Source organism: Amia ocellicauda, chromosome 17 (genome assembly GCF_036373705.1).
Source record: "Amia ocellicauda isolate fAmiCal2 chromosome 17, fAmiCal2.hap1, whole genome shotgun sequence".
NCBI classification, from domain to species: Eukaryota; Metazoa; Chordata; class Actinopteri; order Amiiformes; family Amiidae; genus Amia; species Amia ocellicauda.
The window spans coordinates 13,469,747-13,491,855 of NC_089866.1; the positions used below are offsets into that span (position 1 = coordinate 13,469,747).

General features: G+C 36.3%; 1 protein-coding gene across 2 annotated transcripts in view; it reads left to right on the forward strand.

The window, feature by feature from the left end:
- The first annotated feature begins 15,147 nt into the window (after positions 1-15,147).
- Positions 15,148-22,109, forward strand: part of slc29a4a (solute carrier family 29 member 4a) — a 34,367-nt gene continuing 27,405 nt past the window's right edge. The window contains exon 1 of one of the 2 annotated variants that reach the window (XM_066689775.1): positions 15,148-15,470. The gene's annotated coding sequence lies outside the window, so the exon portion shown is untranslated. The remainder of the gene's footprint in view (positions 15,471-22,109) is intronic. The other variant, XM_066689776.1, reaches the window with a different exon arrangement.

Genomic DNA, 22,109 nt, shown 5'->3' on the forward strand with positions numbered 1-22,109 from the left:
GATGTAGTTTTGCTCCAGAAATACACAAACCCTTACTGTTCAGTTCAGTATGGAAAGTAGGCACACCAGTAAGCCCCAACAACATTTTTATTTCACATGCAGTTAGTAGTAAATAACAATACAGTCTTGTGCCATGGGTACAAACTATCATAAATAAATAATTCATACTAAAGTAAATTATGTTGTAAACAAACATTGGAAAAATCCCAAATGAAGACTCAGACATTAGGGCACATAATATTTGGCAAATTATATATTTAAAGTCTCTTGGCAACTCAGATGGAGTTAACAAAGGGCACAGTTATAAAATCTATGATATCTCTATCAATATACATGACGTGTCCTCCATTACAATAATCTTAATTTATTTGCTTACCTTCTTGCCAATTCTTTGTCTGCCACTAACAATATATTTTGACTTTTATGATATTGACTTTTATGATAAAGGATGTAATAAATAATAGTTTACTAAATGGCCTGATATCAAGTAATTTAAAAATACAACAATTGTTCAGCTCTTAATTGAGTATAAAATGCATACCAAAACAGCCAACCTATTGTTTCACTTTCATAGTGTAAACAATATAGTGTAGATTAAAGGATAACAAACGCAGTTCCTAAAATGATGGTTTTATGTATCTTTACCTGTTGCTAATAATGAATCTGTAAGGTATATATAATTTTTCCAGGTGCATGAGACTATATTTGAGTGAATTAAATGCAACTGTAATTTTTTTAATTTACCGTGTCTGCAGTCCTTGAAAAAATAAATGATATAATTTGGAAGCAAAGCCATTTATTAATCTGTAGAATATTTCCACACATGGCATTAAGCCAAAGAGGGAGAGCTTCTATTACCTTTCACCAGCTGGGGAAGTATACGGGGTCTTTAGTAAACTTGTATCGGCTCTCAATCCTATTGAAATGGAAAAACAAAACCTAAACTACAGATGCTTAATTGAGAGATATATAGATTCATATAAAGGCACACACCTACAGTTAACCACGATTTTTCACTTGGTGTGTCCTCAAGTGAATGGTCACAGTCTTTGTAGTAGATAATGTGGCCACTGTGATTTATTAAGCTTGCATTGATATATAATGGCATTTCCTTTGCCTGTTATAGGTATGACCTAACTTGTATATAAGATTAATTATAGTTGATTTTTTTGCAGACACACTGATCTGGATCTAGCTTTCTGGTAACATTTGATATCATACCTGTACGTCTGCATTTGAAACCATACTATTGTCTTGAATTAATGTATTTTCTAATTCCTCATAAAACAACAACAATATATACATTCACCTAAAGGATTATTAGGAACACCTGTTCAATTTCTCATTAATGCAATTATCTAACCAACCAATCACATGGCAGTTGCTTCAATGCATTTAGGGGTGTGGTCCTGGTCAAGACAATCTCCTGAACTCCAAACTGAATGTCTGAATGGGAAAGAAAGGTGATTTAAGCAATTTTGAGTGTGGCATGGTTGTTGGTGCCAGACGGGCCGGTCTGAGTATTTCACAGTTACTGGGATTTTCACGCACAACCATTTCTAGGGTTTACAAAGAATGGTGTGAAAAGGGAAAAACATCCAGTATGCGGCAGTCCTGTGGGGGCGAAAATGCCTTGTTGATGCTAGAGGTCAGAGGAGAATGGGCCGACTGATTCAAGCTGATAGAAGAGCAACTTTGACTGAAATAACCACTCGTTACAACCGAGGTATGCAGCAAAGCATTTGTGAAGCCACAACACGTACAACCTTGAGGCGGATGGGCTACAACAGCAGAAGACCCCACCGGGTACCACTCATCTCCACTACAAATAGGAAAAAGAGGCTACAATTTGCACAAGCTCACCAAAATTGGACAGTTGACGACTGGAAAAATGTTGCCTGGTCTGATGAGTCTCAATTTCTGTTGAGACATTCAGATGGTAGAGTCAGAATTTGGCGTAAACAGAATGAGAACATGGATCCATCATGCCTTGTTACCACTGTGCAGGCTGGTGGTGGTGCTGTAATGGTGTGGGGGATGTTTTCTTGGCACACTTTAGGCCCCTTAGTGCCACTTGGGCATCGTTTAAATGCCACGGCTTACCTGAGCATTGTTTCTGACCATGTCCATCCCTTTATGACCACCATGTACCCATCCTCTGATGGCTACTTCCAGCAGGATAATGCACCATGTCACAAAGGTCGAATCATTTCAAATTGGTTTCTTGAACATGACAATGAGTTCACTGTACTAAACTGGCCCCCACAGTCACCAGATCTCAACCCAATAGAGCATCTTTGGGATGTGGTGGAACGGGAGCTTCGTGCCCTGGATGTGCATCCCACAAATCTCCATCAACTGCAAGATGCTATCCTATCAATATGGGCCAACATTTCTAAAGAATGCTTTCAGCACCTTGTTGAATCAATGCCACGTAGAATTAAGGCAGTTCTGAAGGCGAAAGGGGGTCAAACACAGTATTAGTATGGTGTTCCTAATAATCCTTTAGGTGAGTGTGTATATATATATATATATATATATATATATATATATATATATATATATATAACATATTCCATTTTAAATATATCTTTTACTGTGTGCCAAACATTGAAATAGTGCCTTAATCGTTTAACAAGCATGTTTTTTTATAAATGGTTCAATTTGCCAATACCTCTCGGTTAGAAGGGCAGATACTGTGATGTATCAAATTAAATTATTTGTCAGCCCCCATTTCAGTCTCTCCATTTCCATTTGAGAACTGCCTCATTACTCTGTTAATACGAAAATGTTGGGTCTATAATGTCACATTATTTAGATTTTAGAGACCACAAGAAAAAACACATAAAATTAATCAGTCATTCCTGTATCACTTCTATGTGGAAATTTTTTTTTTAAGTTAACTTTCACAAACTGTAGCAGCCATATGTTGCTGAATAACCCAGACTGTGGTTGTGGGCATCACCCCAAGAATCATTGGATTTCTTTTAGCCTTTATATCATCTATCAGTGCAAGCTGCTTGTGCATCTAGACCTTTGCCACTGTTCCGTGGAGATATTTGGTCTGGTGCCTGGAATTATATTTAGTTCTGGAAAACATTAAGTGTCTGGGAAAGTGTGCGTTCAGCAACAGGTATGGAGGCTGATGGCAATATATCATCAGCTGACTTTTCCATACTTTAGACTACCTAATAAAAAAATACAAATTACTCTTCTCTATAATTTAAAATGTAAAAAATGACATCTAAACTATATGCAGAGCTTGAATTATAATATACCCACAATTATTACAGCACTGCTTTCACTTCAATGTACTTGCACTTGTTTCACTGACCTTACTCAAGGACTGAAGTTGTTTACAGTAATAGCAGAGCTCAATTATGACTGGAGTACATTGGATTGAAAAACTATAATGCGTTTTTTCAGAGGTGTCTGTCCTAAAAACTATAAAATAATGTCACATAACAATAATATTATCAACCCTCTCTCTCTCCATTTACTTGTGTTCAGGGATATCTAATTAAAGCTCAAAGTCATCACCACTACACGAATACATATGGGATCCATTATCTCTTGTATTAGATGACTCAGATATATGGTATATGCACTGTATTCCCTTATCAATGTAAAATACACCAAGTTGAGAATAAATCTGATGTATATGGATTCAGACTTTTACTAAAGCATTTGTTTTCTTAGAAAAAAAAAATCTCATTGTCACATCAGCATTACAGACAGCTCCTTTGGGTGACGATTGGGGTCTCCAAAAATGTATTTACAGTGTAATATAAAATGGGTAATTCATATTTTTTGACAAGGAATTGCTTGCCTCCTAGCTTGTTTTCAGATTTATATTTTATGTGGGTGTTTTCAGATATGCATTTTTTTCTCTGCTATTATTATAATGCAGAAATTGAGTGTAACAAATTCTCTTAACATAATCACACAGAAATTCTGTACCTAGGGAGTTTTTTGTTCTGTTTGAGTACCTACAGAAGTGAGTATTGTCATTTCAGCTTGGAAAAAACTTGCTATTACAGTGGAAAATAATTGTGAATTCTGGAAGAGGAGGCAGGTATATATATTAAGTGGGGAAAAAACACGAGGGTACTAGAGCCACGTAACATGTATGAATAGTATGTGGCCACCACACATACGTGACTGGTTTCTGAAATGTACAAATCTCTTCCCAGCACTCCTATTGTTGCATATATAAATACAGTTGTGAATTATGAGCCAGCATGTCTGCAGTAGGAAACCTTAGGGACTTGGAATGAAGTGTAATTGTTAGTGAGCATTTGGCAGTCCTTTCAATGACAAAGAAATTGCTAACGAGTCATGAGAAACTGTCTCGAAGGTGATGTCAGCCTTGGGGACAAAAAAAAGAAAATATCATCAAAGAAAAACAGTGGGCGGAAACACATACTCCAAAACTGTGATGCATGGGCATTAGTCCGGGCTGCGAGCCGAAACAAAAGAGCAAAGGTGGACAAGCTGTGTGCAGAGTTCAACGTGGGTGGTGAGCATCCTCTTTCACTGAACATGGTCAGAAGGGAACGTCACAGGACTGGATATCAGAGCTGGGTTGCTGTGCACTCATAACACCATGCAGCACAATTGACAAGCAGTTATGATCATTAATCCAATACAGAAATTATCTGGTATTATTTTGTGAGTTTTACATTTTAAACTGTTAAAGGTTGCTTATATGATTAACATACATCTTATACACTAATTGCAACATGTATAGACACATAAAACCATCATTTCAGGAACCATACTAGTTCCCCTTTAAGGTAACAAATCTAATGAACCACCTAAGAACTATCTATTACATATTTCATTCACCACACTACATCAAAACTACTTAGAATTATGTTGTAATGGAGTGAGTGCATTAGTATAGTCAAGAAGACACAGCTGTGTAATTTGACTATAATTCTGGCTTTGTTTGGGGGTTGGGTGGGGGTGTAGTGGATCAATAAATATAGCAGTGGAACAAGTCCAAGGGAGAAAATATTTCTAGCTTGTGCAAATGTGCAAACCAGAGGCATGCTTTTTTGATTATATTAGTTGCCAGTGGCTTTTGAAGAATGCCAAGTCTGCTGTTAGACATTACTTGCAGTAAGGGCACTGGCATGGTAAGTTATGAAGAACACTGTTTCTTGAGAATTGCTGATGATATGGACTGGATTCAATTTCACAGTGCTTGGAAACATGTAGCTATAGGTAATGTTCATATACTCTGTAGTATGGCCTAAAAAGTAAGAAAGCACTTCAGCATTATTAATATCCGTGTCTAAATTTCACAGTTCACATTGCCACAGTGCTCACTGGCTCATAAACTTGTTGTTTATTTAATTGGACCAATTTGTCATAGTGGCATGTGGGTTACTTTGTTTGTTCAATTAACTAATAGCAAAACAGAACTACAGAGGTGATTTTAATTGAAAACTGTAGTTGCAAATGAGAGGCAGTGCATACTGAAATTCCAGTCACGCATACAATTCCACTAAGTGACTGTAAAAAGAGAGTCATATGTAAGAATTACCATGAACTTCAGAAACCACCCCTATATTCCACTCTTCTGCATTACAAATGTGCTAATGACTTAACTACATATCTGTGCTATTCACTCTGATTGTTCATGCTAAACTTTTTGAATAATGTACATTTCAAAAAGAGCTGGGTTTAGCTTTTATGATGATTTACATAAAGTCTTTAAGTAGACTGCTGTCCTGTTCCTCAGTGCTTGTTAATCCATTTATGTTTACTAAAGAGCATCCAGGAAAGCAATGCCATGAAGTGGACCATCCGTCATAAAGAAGTGAAATGAAATACTGAAATCTAGATTAAACATCTCATGTGATTTTCAAATGAATGATTCACAGCTTGAAGTCTTAAATGAAAAATGAGTCCAAGTACAGAATATTTAAATTACTCACACTGAACTGAACATGTTTTGAAGTGCAAAGTCAGACAACTAAGTTGGGAAGCATTTTCAAAAATCTTCCAACAGATTTAGAGTATTTGAAATTGAAACATCTGGGTTGGGACAAATCTATATGAGGATACAGGGATGGGTGGGGGTTGACAATTAAATTAAGTAAATTCTCCTTTCTCACATTCCAGTAATCTATTACGGTATTCAATTTTATTACTTGCTTGTGCTGGATTTATTTCTGTCTCTCTGTTTTTTGATTTATTTGTATTTTCATATGCATTTGCTTGTTATTGTTTTCTTTGATGCATCTCTTACTACCTTGCATTTATGTTCTCTGTAATTTCTATATCTCTCAATACTTTCTCTGTACATTGCATTGAGGCCATCTTATCATGAACGGCGCTATATATATATAATAAAGATTGACGTACTACAGAAAAGTTCTCAAACATGTTTCCATGCAAATAAACCATTTACAAAAGGATGTATCATCATAAGACATAGGTCAGGTGACAACATGTGTGATCTAAACTGCATAAGAAAATGTGAGCTGGGGTTTATTTGAATGAAATACTTTGTAGCCAATATAACCTCTACATCTAAGAAATTCACTTTGTTCACGCATTGCTAAAATAGCACATCATGTAACCAGTGCTATAACAAATGTTATTAATTTGTTATGAATAAGGCCTATTACGTTGTTTAGAAAAGTGCTTATACAGGATTTTGCATGTTATATCCTGTTATACAGCTTATATAGTGCTGCATTCAGGTTAAGCAAGTAAAGTGGGGCAGGAAAAATGTTAATCTGATGCAGCTGCCTTATGCCTGATTGCTTCTTTTAGCGGCTGGTGCCCAAAGTTTTGCAGATATCAATAAAAAAGGAACTGACTGTATAGTTTTATTTGAAATTTATAGCCAATGTTTTTTTAACTGAAAAAAGGCACAGAAAAATATGAACTCTAAAGTAAACAATGAAATTGTCCAACCCTAATATTTCAGGTCACAACAGCTGAATTTTGGAGACCTGGGATAGATGTCAGTCAGCTGTCTGGATTGGTGGACAGCGGTTGTGATGCCTTTGCTTCTAGAGATGGCACCACTACATGTCCTCTATCAATCTGTGCCTCAGTATGTAATATAGCTGAAGGATGGCTTGGAAACATATTATTTGAACTATTCCCTTGCCACTTTCATAGAGCTAAACATACAGAAACGGTACAAGTTAATTGATCTTTTTCCTAGAAAACGGGTGAATTCCGTGAAACAGGGAATTTCAAATTGTGCCCTTAAAACCCAGGCATAGATAAAATTCTCTGTATCTCTCTGTGGGGATATTTCTGCAGACAGCATTCTCTCCAGCTTTCCTGCCAGATGTGCATGCACATAATCATGTCACATGAAACCAGCTACCCATGGCAACTGGGCTATTGTCATAAAAGACACAGATTCCCTATTTCATTAGCCCCCGTTCCTCCAGATGACAAATATTTGGATGGTAAATTCATTGTTATAACCCGACTGGGCTGCAATATGCCTTGAATCAATTTTACTGGGGGATGCAACTGAATGTCAAATATGGAACTGAGCTGAGTAATGATGGAACAGAACTTAAGGCGCTGAATTTATTGCATTGAAATCGATTCACAAATAGTTTTGTGTAGTGTCTTCATCCTTTAGGCAACGTGTTTAATTTCAGTAACCCTGTACTTCCTTGTCCTTGAACATTACTTGTTTCAGTTCGCTGTTTAAATGTTCATAATATCACTTCATGTGAAATTATGCAGAGAAGAAATCAGCATTGCAGGTGTTTTTTTTACTCCCAGTGTCTCGCAGAGGGAAGTCAGACAATAGCATTTTAATATTGTTTTGAAAGGCTAAGCTTTGAAAAAAAGCACTGTGACCTTTTTATACATTCATAAAATGAAAAGAGTAATAAATGAAGCATTTACACTGGATGCCTGTAGCTTTGATTTTCTTATTTCTTTTTTACATATTTTTTTCTCATTGAAGGGGAGAATAACCCAGTGACACAGCAATTAAGGAAAGGCTGAAGTGATTGACTTTCACATTCATTTGCAGTTTTTTCACTTAATCTCCAGTAGGAAATGTATACTTTCAACAAATACATTTAGAGCTGATATGTTTTAATAACAGAGACATTTATTTTCAAAAGATAAACTTTACAGAATGTGCTTATGTAACACTAAGAAATAATGGCTATCCTGCTGAAATTAATGTATTTGTGCTCTTTCCCTGCTATTTTCTTCCTCTCTTGTATTTTCTTTTGTGTTCTCAGAAAAATGATATTTATTTATTTTCCATTTAACTCCATCACTGTACTGTTATTCATAACCCCAATTTCTAATATCTATTTTCCCAATTCGTTTTCACAGAAACTTAATAACTACAGTATATACTATTATTGTGTATTTATATATCCCTACAAAATAAATGTATGGGTCCACAGTAATGTTTTATTTACTGAAATAAAGAAATTGAAAATGGGTTTGGGAATGTGTGGCAATACTGCCTTCTAGGCCATTGGTAGTGCACAACTTTTTTCTGTACAGTGTTGTCTATATAAATGCACTTTCTCTCATAGAAGGCTTTATTTTTCTCAGCCTTGCCTGCTGTATACTCAGCTAGCCAATAAATCTTTAAAAACTGTTCAAACATTCATGTGGACAAAAGCAGAGAAGCATATAACTAAAGGTCTAAATTCTCACTTTTTCTGAAATAAAAGTGCTTGTCACTACTGTTATATTTGAACATACATGCCTATTTCATTCTTAAAGGGTCAAATCCTCAGCAAAGCAGAAATATTCATATTACAAAATAGAGGGAAATGTTCTATATAATGATATCTATGGTACCATGTTTGTACCACACTATGAAATCAGCGAAGAAACAAGTAATCGATTACATGAATCTGGATACAAAAATGGTTCGCCAGCGTTGTGTCAGTACTTTGCAAAAAAAAAGACAGTAAGCTTGTTTTAATTTCTGACAGATTAACAAAATCATGGATCCTCATTTTGAGATCAAATCGAATTCAATCATCTGCAGTGACCACCTCAATTGCAGCGTATATGAATATTGGGCTGTTGCCGAGAATAATCAAAGCTTTCTAATATTCCTATTTGAAATCTATCCCTATCAGCCTTTTGTTGGTCTGTCTGTCCTCTGATGAAAATTGCTTACAGGTCTCTGAAAGGAAATGACCCACCCCTGTCTATTGGGAAGAGCAGGGGCACAGAAGGTGGAGTGCTGTACAGCTGAAAGGATTGCCATGAGTACCAGGGGCAGGTGAGCGTCCCAGGTGGTGGTGCCAAGGTGCTGTTTAAGGCCATCACTGAAAATTAAAATAACAAGTCCAGAAGCTCTGCCATAGCCTACTCCCTACACCTCCACCAGACAGTCCATATTTAATAACTCCCCCTGAACCTGCCCCTGTCTCTTCCAATACCTGCCAACTTCAAGCATGCACTGCACAGCAATCAATTATGCACGCTCACAATTGGCAGATCCCCCACGGACAGACAGGTGCAAATTTGCAATGAACCCCAGAAACTCCTAGCCCCTCCAAACATGCCCTGGGCAAGCCCACTACATCCCCTTTCAACAACACCCAGGGCCCCCCAAGAGTACTGTGGCCAGGTCACTACAATACAGAGCAGATCCCTGTATTTTGTAATATGAATATGTCTGTCTTCTGTCTGCAGAAAAACTTGAAGCATGAAAAGCACGTATGTTAAAACATAATGGTAATGAAAAGCAGAGAGCAGAGAGAGAGAGCAATAAGACCTTTAACAATGCACAGATAGATTCAATAATTATACTTTCATCGAGTGAACTTCTGATTAAGTCTTTGGCTTTTGGTATTAATTGTATACATTTGCAAATATGCTTTAAGAGACCTAAATATATAATTTTACATTAAACATATTTCATATACATTATAAAAAGTAATAATACACATAAGCATTACATAAAATACCATTTTGTGCACTATGGTTCATTAACTAACAACTGGGTATCTATCCAATTAACTCTTATTTTATGGCTCTATTAACATGATTAAGGGGTTTAATCATTAACATTATGAAGTTAAACCTTGAATGAGAGTAGCTGTTTTACAGGTCACTTGAAGGTGTAAGTCTGATGGATAAGTCAAAGAATAGATATTTTTCTATTTAAAAATAGTATATTTTAGTACTAAATATTCCAAAATATGTAAGATTAATTATGTACTGTTTTCTTTTAAAGGTAATACAGTTTGCATACATGTGTGTGTCCCAGGACAAAAGTACAGATTATTAAGTGAAGAATAAAGGTAAGTAACCCCATAGTAAAAATGAATGTGCATACAACAGTGCCAACTTTATTGGCAGTTTTAAAACCATGGTTAACTTTGTTTTGTAATTAATAGAAGTGTGTTGATGCGGCAAGCAAATGTATCACTTTTGTTACTTTTAGATGAACATATTGTTGGAACCTGACATATTATGTTAAGTGTACTTAAGTCTAGCATATTAATGTAAATAATCTACTTGTGTTTTGTCAAAATAATTATCTCATTAAAACAAAGACTAGGACAGACAAAAAAACATAAAATGTAGGCAATTATAACTTTCAATTTTGTGTTTTCACCACAATTCAGTTGAAAACTTTTTTTTTTTAATCATCATTAGAAGGTTTGGAAATTTAGAAAATGAGATTTGTTGTGTGGTAGAGTGTCAAGTCAAGTCAAGTATACTATACGAATGATATCTTAGTAAACCTGAATGGTCTCCATCTGCTTTCTGGAGATATTTATATAATTATATACATATAATTATCCTTTTTTTAAAACTACATATACCATGAATACACTTTCCCTAATACTGGTTTCATTTGACAAAATGTATTTCAGTACGACAAAAACATTTAAAATGTACTATATTTTGTGGAATACCGAAATTTGTTCTAAGAATCATTATTTTTCCTCCTTGACTGGACTGAGGAATGTCTGATCCACTAGGCATGTATGGTGAGACATTATGTATTGTCTCTCAGAATACTGCACAGAAATACTGTCTTCTACCGAAGCTTGGAAATGAGTTAATCTCTTATGGATTGGCTGCTTTTCACTGCAGCGAATCTTCTATTCTGACTAAACTCGAGGTAAATAAACCTCAGTCTGTCGCTCAGCCTCTGGACCGTAAATAACAGGAGAAATCAGCATTGGCTAGTGCAGAGTAAGAATCGAATATCCATCACAAGAAGTCCAGAGAAATAGTATACGGTGGTACAAACTAAAGGGGATAGGAAATCACTTCAGTTTCCAATTGTTCTGCAGGAGGAATGCAAAACACTGCACCAAAATTCGACAACAATTTAGCTGCATGGTAAATGAATGGGATTTTAGCTCATGGCAATCCTTAAACTCCTTTATGTGGAAACTTCCCTCCCCCTAATATGTGAAGTAGTGTACAGTGCTTTTCAAGCTTGCGTAAAGATATTTAAATAGTTAACAATATCCTGCTGACATAGACAGATATGGGTTTTGTGTGTTCAATTTAAGAATAGCAGAATTGTTGTTCCAGCCTACCTGGGGTGAATATATACGTTGATGACACTCTCCGATCAATTCAGATATGGTGCTTGTGTACTGGTGTATTTAATTTTAGGCTGCTTAAGTCAAGTCAAGACATTGATTTCTTAACAGCCATTAAGCCAGTCAAGTCTGCTCTGACTGACAATAGGTCATTGTAATTAAACCTAAGGGGACATTCGCAGGTGCATTTAAGTAAGAAATCAAATAGTGAAATATTTTCAAATGGGAACAGTCACATCTGTTTATTCATCTTTCATGTTTAACTCCTCTGTTTTGCTTTAATACCCACTATGTCATGCAATTTCTCAAGTGAGGCAGTCTAATTAACAAGAGGAAAATATTAGGGGCTGGCTAAATTCAGGATATAATTCATAAACTGCTGTTGGAAGCCAAGCATGAAGAAAAGACTGCATTCTGTTTCTTTAAAGGGACACTCACTTGCTGATTAATTTCTCCTCACTAAACAGTATGTAAACAACAACAACAACAGTAAACCATTGATGTCATTTTAATAATAATTGTATTATTTAGCCTTAATAAAAATGTCTGATAAAAAACCCCACTGCAAAATCTGTTAGGGATGCCTAGTTTTGCATTGTATGTGAAAGATAGCATGCCCTTATGATTGTCAGATGTGATTTCCACAGCTCACAAATGTGCCTCAAACAGCATTATTTATGTGCCCTCCCCTGAAACAATTTAGTTTGCTGCTTCTGTCCCTCTGAAACAGTGAAGTCAACATCTGGCAATGAAAAGTTGTTGTTACTAATGATAAAAATCACACTGACAGCTGTCACTTTTTGCCAGTTCCTGTTTTTGCAATTTACTTTCCATTACAATAAAGCAGCATTTTACTTTGAATAAGCATGTTCTGAACATTCCCTATCAAAGAGGTACAAAACTGTGCCTCAAAGAGAAGCTGTTCTTCTATGAAACTTGTACCCCTGTGACTTCTCTTTCAGGGAGTGTGGAGTATATGAAATTCAATTTGCTCCTGAGCCTACTTTGTATGATAAGGCTTTTTTTAAGCTTGCATTTAAATTGACATTTTTGAAAACCTATAATTTTCAGTTTTCCATAACCAGGGATTGTATGGGGATCAACTACTATTTGAGGAAATCTCTAAGCTTATTACATTTTTGATACAATGGCATGGGAATCCTATGCTTTCTTAGACAAGCAAATGTTTTATCAATTTGTTTCAATATCCCTTAATCCTCCCATAAAGTTAAACTGTAAACAGGATGGAACTGACAAAATAAGCCTAATGCATACCATACAGCGAATTTTATGAAGAACTTAAGTTCTAAGCTAGATGGGGCATTGATTAATAAAAGATGTTGTCCCTAGTAGAATCCTTGGTCAAGCCCGAGTTTTCACTTTACCCTCTGCAAGTAATCACATGGATGAGATGAAAACCAAGACCCTATTGCAAGTGAATCTGCAGCAGCAGAGGCAATTTACTCCTTTATTTTTTGTCTTCCTTTCAATGGAAACACATCTGCTCCACACCTAATTATGCATTATTATTATTAATCTTAAAATAATGTGAAACAGTATTTAACTGATTACAATTTTAGGCTGTGAGATTTTGGAAAAGCTGTAAAACTCTGAGCACTAAGTACTATTGCTCTAAGCACTATTTCATTATGTTATATGTAGAATCAAGTCTGGATATAAAACCTGTGTTAAAGCTCACAGGCACAAGCAGGCAGGAGCAGTGTAGGTGTAACAAGGATCACTGTGTTTATGACTCTGTTATGGTGATGCCACCCTTCTAGACTTAGTAGAGTGTCCAGATATTGTATTGCTCTGTTGATGTTGTGTAGGATCAGGCACTCTGAAGTGTGAGGTTTCCTGAGACAGAGGTTCAATATCTTAACGGGATGTGGCACCACATGCTACATGGCCACATGGCATAACTATTTATTTTTGCAGGAGAAAAACTGTAAAAGATGGGCAGGGAATTGTCCATCTTAGTTTTAATGGAGCTAAAAGGTCAAAAGGCATTTTGTTATATGCATTGTTACATGTCATGTAAACAGAAATGTGTACATGTTTTAATTACATTTTTCAGTAGAGCTGCACTTGATTGTATTTATCCAGCCAGAGGCATGTGCATATTTCTAAACCCTTCGAAACCCTAAGTTCACCTGGATGATGACATTTTGTGACAGTAATAAAAACTGATGTTAATATAAGTAAAAAATCTATTGAATGCACACTTGCTCTGCTTGAGAATCCTAGAGAATCAGTTGCCATGGGGACATCAGATGCCTAATATTTTGGGAACTCAGTTCTAGGCCTGTGTCCTGGAAGAAACATTATGCCGAATTGGTGAACCAATAATAATAAAACAATATGAATATATTTACAATAGATATTACATATGCAATGTTATTAATCCAATATACAATATAGGGTTAAATTAGCAAACTAGGCAATACATTTCAATATACCTGAATAGACTAGAATGTGCTGTTAGAACAGGGGCTTGACAACTTGGGCGTTACTTATAACTAAATATAGCACATTAGTCATAAATAAGCATAATCACATCAACCTGAACAATATCATGATTTGGATTCAGAGGCTATAACGTCAGTTAAAAACGTAAGACTCAATCTATCTCATGTAATCCAGGGAACACCAGGCAGAACTGAGTAACACTACCTAGTTTAACCTTCTGCAGGGTAAGGCTAGAAACCCAACACACAGACACTGTCCATTTGTATCAGAGGGGAGACGAAAGTATTTGTCATCAGAGATAAACGATTTGTTATATTTCACCTTTGCATGTCTGTCATTGTTTTTGGAAATAATGGAACAGCTTGTTAAGCGTCTTTGTTGACGTTTCTTTGGCGTGAAATAATTAGTATTCTTTTCATATGCACGGGTAAATAATTAATCAGTGAATGAACAAACTGCAGCAACAATGATTCAACACAGATTAGACTTACTCCAGTTGTGGTGAGCCTTTTTAGTTATGTATCCGTAGTAGAAATTAATAATAATAATAATAATAATAATAATAATAATAATAATAATAATAATAATAATAATCAGGTATTCCATTTATTCAAAGGGGGTTTATTGACAAACTGAAGAGGCTTCAAATTAAAGCCAATTAAACTTTTCATTCCAAACCAAACACAGAAACAAGTCATATAACTGGTCTACCAATGAAGCAAACTAAAGGAATCGCCTCGATTTTTAAACTGTATTTCCTGAACTCATTCCCTGGCTGTTAATATTGTATTCTGACAAATGCAAGAGCATGCACCTTCAATATATCATCAGCCATAGCTCGGTCAACCAAATGCCAAATAACCAATTTTTCAACAAGTGGTTTAACAACACTGAGATCTTTTCTCAGCGTTCTCCTTCAAAAATGAATATTTTCATTGAATCTATATAGTAACACGAAATGACCTAGTCACTGACAGTGCACATTTATCTACTTTTATCTGTATTATATTGAATGGACCATATCATTTGGAAGATTGTCATTTGACATGCTATGTAGAGAGATGTTATTTGCCAAAGCTTTTGAAAGGGTTTAGTTGATATCAGTATCCTTAGAGACGCATATTGATAGAAAACGTGAATTTTCCCAGTCAAACCGCTGGTATATGCTTAGATCCCGCGAATGCTTGGGATTCAACCAAAGCCCCTTTAAATTGAAATGCTAGCAGTTTGAGTCGGGGCTAGTGGAGACGGCTGTGTGGAGCAGGAGGCAGGAGGCTGTGCAGGCGGCGCACTTTGCTTTTGCACCTTGCCTGCAAAGGGGACGTAGCAGCCGCAGACCTCTCTGATGGATGGGACTCACCCTCTGAAGGAGAGATGGCAATCGCGATAATTTCTCCGATTTTCTTTTAACGGGATGAAATCTTAACCAATCCAACGGATTCGCTACATCTACAAAAGGTAAGAGATAACCTGTTGTGTGTTTTCCAATAGATAGCAGCAGCTCCCTCGGAGAGACTGGAAAGGTTTCTAGTGAGAATAATAACGCAAGCTCGCCTTACGTGCAGGACTGCTAGTAAAACAATAAATCATGTGGATTAATTATTAGGTTTCATGCTATGTTTTATTCTGTATCCAAAAGGCACGTAAAAAGGGTCAACATACAATAAATGTCAAGGTTAAAGTGCCTTCCCTTTCAATATGGGATTCTACAATAAACCTGAAGTGTGTTTGGGTGTTTTTTTGTTGTTTGTTGTTGATTTTATTTTTATTTGTACATAGTTTGTTGTGTTGCATGTGAAAACTTATGTGCCCATTTTAGCTCGGTATGCAAGTGCTCATTTCTCAGATGTTTAAATTTGCACTCAACTCAATAGGAAAACGTGAAAACAATTGAATGTTTGTGAAAATATGTATTTTTCTATGTATTTTGTACTTTTTCTGTTGTCTGATTTAAGCTTGCTTAAGTATTACAATATATTACAATTAGTTTTATTTTCAAACAACATTTTTATATTATTTAAATTCTAGATAAAATATTACAGTCCTGTTATAAGAAAAAGCCTAGATGAGCGCCACCCGCTGTTGAGAACAAAGAAAAATAAAATGCAGCTTTTCTCCTAATGTCCCTCATGTAAAAGTCGATCATTAATTAATGTAATTAACACAACAAATATCCCTGGGCTATAACTGAACGTTTACTTTAACGCCATTAAATATTATATACATTCAGACCATCTTACGCTTTTTTGTAAATGTATAAAACAAGATATGCCCACGTTAATTATTATTGTTTATTTGGTTATCCCTGGAGAATAATTCGCCCAATGCCACAAACAATTTACTATAACGAAGTTAAAAGCTACTTTAGGCTTTGGATGCCACCATCAAATCAGATTCATATGATATGGGTGTCTACAATTAGGTCCATAAATATTTGGACAGTGACACATTCTCATCATTTTGGCTCTGTATGCCACCACAATAGATTTGAAAGGAAACAATCAAGATGTGCTTTAAGTGTAGACTTTAATCTTTAATTTGAGGGCAGTTACATCCAAATTGGGTGAACGGTGTAGGAATTACACCCATTTTTATACGTGGTCCCCTGAATTTTAGGGGCTCAAAAGGATTTGGACAAACTACTTTAATAATGAATTAAATTGTGAGTTTCAATAGTTGGTTGCAAATCCTTTGCAGTCAATGACTGCCTGAAGTCTCAAACCCATAGACATCACCAGATGCTGGGTTTCTTCCCCAGTGATGCTCTGCCAGGCCTGCACTGCAGCTGTCTTTAGTTCCTGCTTGTTCTTGGTGTGTTTTGCCTTCAGTTTTGCCTTCAGCAAGTGAAATGCTGCTCAATTGGATTCAGGTCAGGTGATTGACTTGGCCATTGCAGAACATTCCACTCCTTCACCTTAAAAAAGTCTTGGGTTGCTTTCGCAGTATGCTTCGGGTCATTGTCTCTCTGCACCGTGAAGTGCCGTCCAATGAGTTTTTAAGCATTTGGCTGAATCTGGGCAGATAATATAGCCCTAAACACTTCAGAATTCATCCTGCTGCTTTTGTCAGCAGTCACATCAATAAACACAAGGGAACCAGTTCCCTTGGCAGCCATACATGCCCATAACATGCTTCACAGATGAGGTGGTATGCTTCGGATCATGAGCAGTTCATTCCCTTCTCCATACTCTTCTCTTCCCATCTTTCTGGTACAAGTTGATATTTGTCTCATCTGTCCATAGGATGATTCCAGAACTGTACAGGGTTCTTTAGATGTTTTTTGGCAAACTCTAATCTGGTCTTCCTGTTTCCTGTTTACATCTGGTAAACCCTCTGTCTTCTCTTGATTGTTGACTTTGACACAGATACACCTACCTCCTGGAGGGTGTTCTTGATCTGGCCAATTGTTGTGAAGGGGTTTTTCTTCACCAGGGAAACAATTCTTCTGTCACAGTTGTTTTCCGTGGTCTTCTGGGCCTTTTGGTGTTCCTGAGCTCACCAGTGCGTTCTTTCTTTTTAATAATGTACCAAATAGTTGATTTGGCCGCACCTAATGTTTTTGCTATCTCCCTGATTGGTTTGTTTTGACTTGAAGGCAAAACGCCTCAAGAACAAGCAGGAACTAATGACAGCGGCAGTGCAGGCCTGGCAGAGCATCACCAGGGAAGAAATCCAGCATCTGGTGATGTCTATCAGTCCAGACTTCAGGCAGTCATTGACTGCAAAGGATTTGCAACCAACTATTGAAACTCACAATTTAATTCATGATTATGTTTGTTTGTCCAAATACTTTTGAGCCCCTAAAATTCGGGGGACCACGCATAAAAATGGGTGTAATTCCTACACTGTTCACCCAATTTGGATGTAACTGCCCTCAAATTAAAGATGAAAGTCTACACTTAAAGCACATCTTGATTGTTTCCTTTCAAATCCATTGTGGTGGTGTACAGAGCCAAAATGATGAGAATGTGTCACTGTCCAAATATTTATGGACCTAACTGTATTTAATTGTGAAGTGAGGAGTGATTCAATGATGATTCAAGTAGTTGCATTTCAGCTCTATCAGTGGATCTGTGATCTCCAAGACCATCACTAGCCACGGAGAGCTCGAATCCTTCATGTTTCAAGGAGACACGAACAGTATCCAGATATCACCCTGACAACTCAGGTCCTTGGCTAAGATTTATGGATGCGTTCTTGTAGCGCAGATTTACGCAGATCTGCAGAATTCCTCCGATCCCATTGGTGTAGCAGTGCAGACCCGCGCAGAGCTGCACAAATCTGCACAAATCTGCACTACAGGAACGCAACCTGTATTTGATACATTAGTTTGGATTTGTAACTCTCTTGGAATGTACTTGGGACCCACAGAGTAAGATTATTTAAACAATATATAAAAATACACTGAAACACTTGTAAAACCTGGCTACTACTGTACTACTACTACTACTACTTCTAATAACAACACATTAATATTTTACATAATCTATTTATACACCAATTATTACTTAATTATATCACTTTTTTCATTTTAGGATAAAACTATGTAATTAGACACATTTAAATATAGTTTACATGGTGACAATAAGTTAACCTCTTATTTGTGTATTAGGGAGCGAGTGAAGGTGTCTAATCGAGCTGTTTGTCCCTTCAGTGCTCCCTTCAGCGGAGTGTACAAAAGAGCACTTATGCAGAAGTGTTTTAGCGCTGAAGTCCCAGAACTCTGTGCGTTAAAGGCGGAGACAAGTCAAATATGGCAGCAGCGGGTGTATATAAATGGAAAGTAATGCTAGCTAGACAGTTGTAGAAATTGTTAAATTATGTATCAAGGAAATTATAATACATAGATAATATAAAATTATTATATAATCATGATTTAAATATATGATTAGAAAGTTCAGCCAAAAAACTTTTCAGCATCTATCAATTAATTAATTACTGAAGCAGTAGCCTATAAATCTTGACATTACATTGTTCTTTAATATCACCTCATAATAATTATTATTATTATTATTATTTTAATTAAATAATAATTAAAGGCAAAGGCGTTGAATGCTGATGCTGGAGTGTGTCCCATTGAACGCTTTTAGCTTCACCCTGCACCCTACACCCTCTGCACACTCTGTGACGTCAGCACAACATCACGTGAATTGTACACTTGTCGAAGGGTGTAGGGATCACCACCAAAACAAATTTGTCATTGCGTCACTTCCCATTTGTGTGCAAGCATGTCATAGGCTACATAAGGATATAGCATCTAGTGGTTACTACAAATGCTTAGAAAAAGGAATAGATTTCCCTCTATTGATCAGATTTTCTAAATTAAATGTGGATTGAAAATATTAAACTAGTATAGAATTAGTGGCCTAATTGTTTGATAGTTGTAAGACATGCCTGCCTATATAGGATTTGTTTCACTTGAACCTTGAACCAAGATGGCTGACTGTTTAAAACTGCTTGTGTTAATACTTTTGCAGTTAAGTTCTCCTTGTCATGTAATAAGCACTATTGAGGCTTACCTGGACCAGGGTTGTAGATCTGCTGCCAGTTGCACTGTGAATTCAAAAGTATAGAAAACAGCTGCTTTCCCCATTTGCAACCCCCAGTTCATTACAATACATTTAAATAGTTATACTTGACTAATTGATAAAATAACTGTTAATTAAGTTAGACACTGCAGGTCTCCAAGAACTGGTTTTGAGACCACTCATTTGTAGGGTAAATGCTGAATGTGCACAGGTCTATAGGGAAAAAATAAAGTTTGTGGATATAAAACATGCACTGTTTGCCACTTGACCTTCACTAGTTAGTACAGTACTCAGTGTGAAGTGCCTTGTAATCACAGTATCATGAAACTATGAATGTCAGTTTCATTAGACAGGTGCTTTAAAATTCTAAGAGCAGCCAATACATCCTGCAGTTGGTGACTGGTGAGCTGGTGAGGGAGGTTTGGATGCTGTGGGAATAATGGTGAGACATACTTGACCGCCAGCCCTGCAGCTGTGTTTTGTAAAAATAAAATACCGCTTCTTCTGTGGTGACCTGCTGATTTTGGGAGATTGGAATTTCAGTGCTTGAGGAACTGAATGTGAATTAAGTGTTGAGTTAATGTTATGGGACTAATTCCAATGGCAGCGTTACTGGGTTTCAATCTTAAAGCTGGCTTCAATGAGCCAGTCAGATTAGAGGGAAATTTAATAGAGTACCATTACACTTCAGTTTGATCTAGGCTACTTCAGGTTGATGAGATGCAAGCTCATATACTGATGAAGCACATGATCAATATATCTCATATTATTGTATCTGTCTGTTTCCTCAACGCAAGGCATAATCTTGAAATATCTAGTTTATATATATGTTTATATGTTCATACATTAATATGGAATGGATCAAAGTTCAAACAGCTATAGAATGGGAGTCTACTTCAGGTTATGTGCAGAAATTAAGGAATTAAGCTGATGTGAGGAAAGGAAGACTGAAAATGCTGCTGAAATGGAACAGTTTTGTGTTAAATGTATTTGTAATGTTTGTTGTTTTCAGTGGATTTGTGACGTGCCCATGGTTTTGCAGAAGTGGTGACAGGCTTTGATTAAATCAGATGTGTTGGGCTTTTGCTAATAGGTGTGCCAGGAGGCATACATTTGAATTATCACATTGCCTTGCAGATTTCAATTTAATTTCCCCAAACTTGATGACATACCTTATAGCAAAATAGATTAAAGAATTCATCTTTTAAATATTCTTATTCCATGCATATCATCTGTGTACATGTCAGTGCACAAGCATAACAATTGTATTGTATCATGAAAATGTCCAGTGTCTGTGTAAATTAGGGCATATTGGATAAATTGGTCTTAATCAAGTTTTTAGGTGAAACCACAGATGTGCATGTGGGATGATAATCATTTTCTTTTCAAAAATAATTGCTGCACAAAGTGATTATTTATTAATTAAGTTGGCTGGTTCACTAGGAGGGATTAAAAAAATAACAGGACTGTGGTGAGTAAGTACATTGGTCACCCTGTGTATTAGTGAAACCAATACTAAGTGAAAATTAGTATTTGAATACAAACTGTTTATACATTTTTTGGGGTGCAAATGTGGGTGCTCATTGAGGAATTCCTCTACACTCTGCAAGGTGAATCAGTTTAATCTATTTTCTTTCCAAAATGCTGATGAATCAATGCAAACTGTTGCAGTAGTCAATCTGAGTGTATATCAGTTCAGTATTGCTGTATTACCCTCCCAGAAAACAACATCATAATAGTCTAATAGTAATTCTGTGTATTACTAAAAAAAGGGTTGTGTAGGAAATAGTCATGAAGCTATATGAATGTAGGTCTTTATGAAAGCGTTGATGTCAAACACCATATTATTGAGACATCACACAAGTACGGTCAACTGTTGCCTTCTTTAATAAATATATAAATACAAATGGCAAAAATCCTGGAATTCTAGAGACATTTCAACTACCCTGGAGCTGTGGCTGTGTTTCAGATTATTAAAATGGGATTTCAACTATTCTTATTGATTTTCCCTAATTAACCAGCGCCTCTACTCTTCATGTCACTTCTGTTAACTCAGATAGTCTTAAAGGTGCGGCCCTCCTTGCATATGAGGTAAAATAACTGCAGTCAATTTAACTTTGAATGCAAGGATCTGCTTCCTGATTTATGTGGTCAGCATTTTTTTTTAGTATTGGTCCATAACCTTTAAAGCAGTGATGCACTGAAGTGTATTTCTAACAGCGTTTGATGGTACTGTGTTCCCATGTTCTCTGAATTTTAAAGTAAGGCATTCCCCAATAAAGAAAATGTGCCTCGCTGCAAAAATCATATCTTTTTAATTCTCACATAGTTCCTTAGGTAAGTAAATAAATAAAATATTGCCTGCATTAAGACAAACTGAGCTGCCCTCCATAGCTTCATTCCTGTTAGCTTTCTAGTACACCTACTTGCACAGAGGATATATTTAGTAAGCAGGTCATTAGGGAACACTCATGAAAGTCTTGCAAACATGAAGCCTGTCACAACTTTAAATGTTTTAAAGCAGCTGTATTTAAGGGAATTGTTAACTGAAAGGCAGGTGCACAGTATA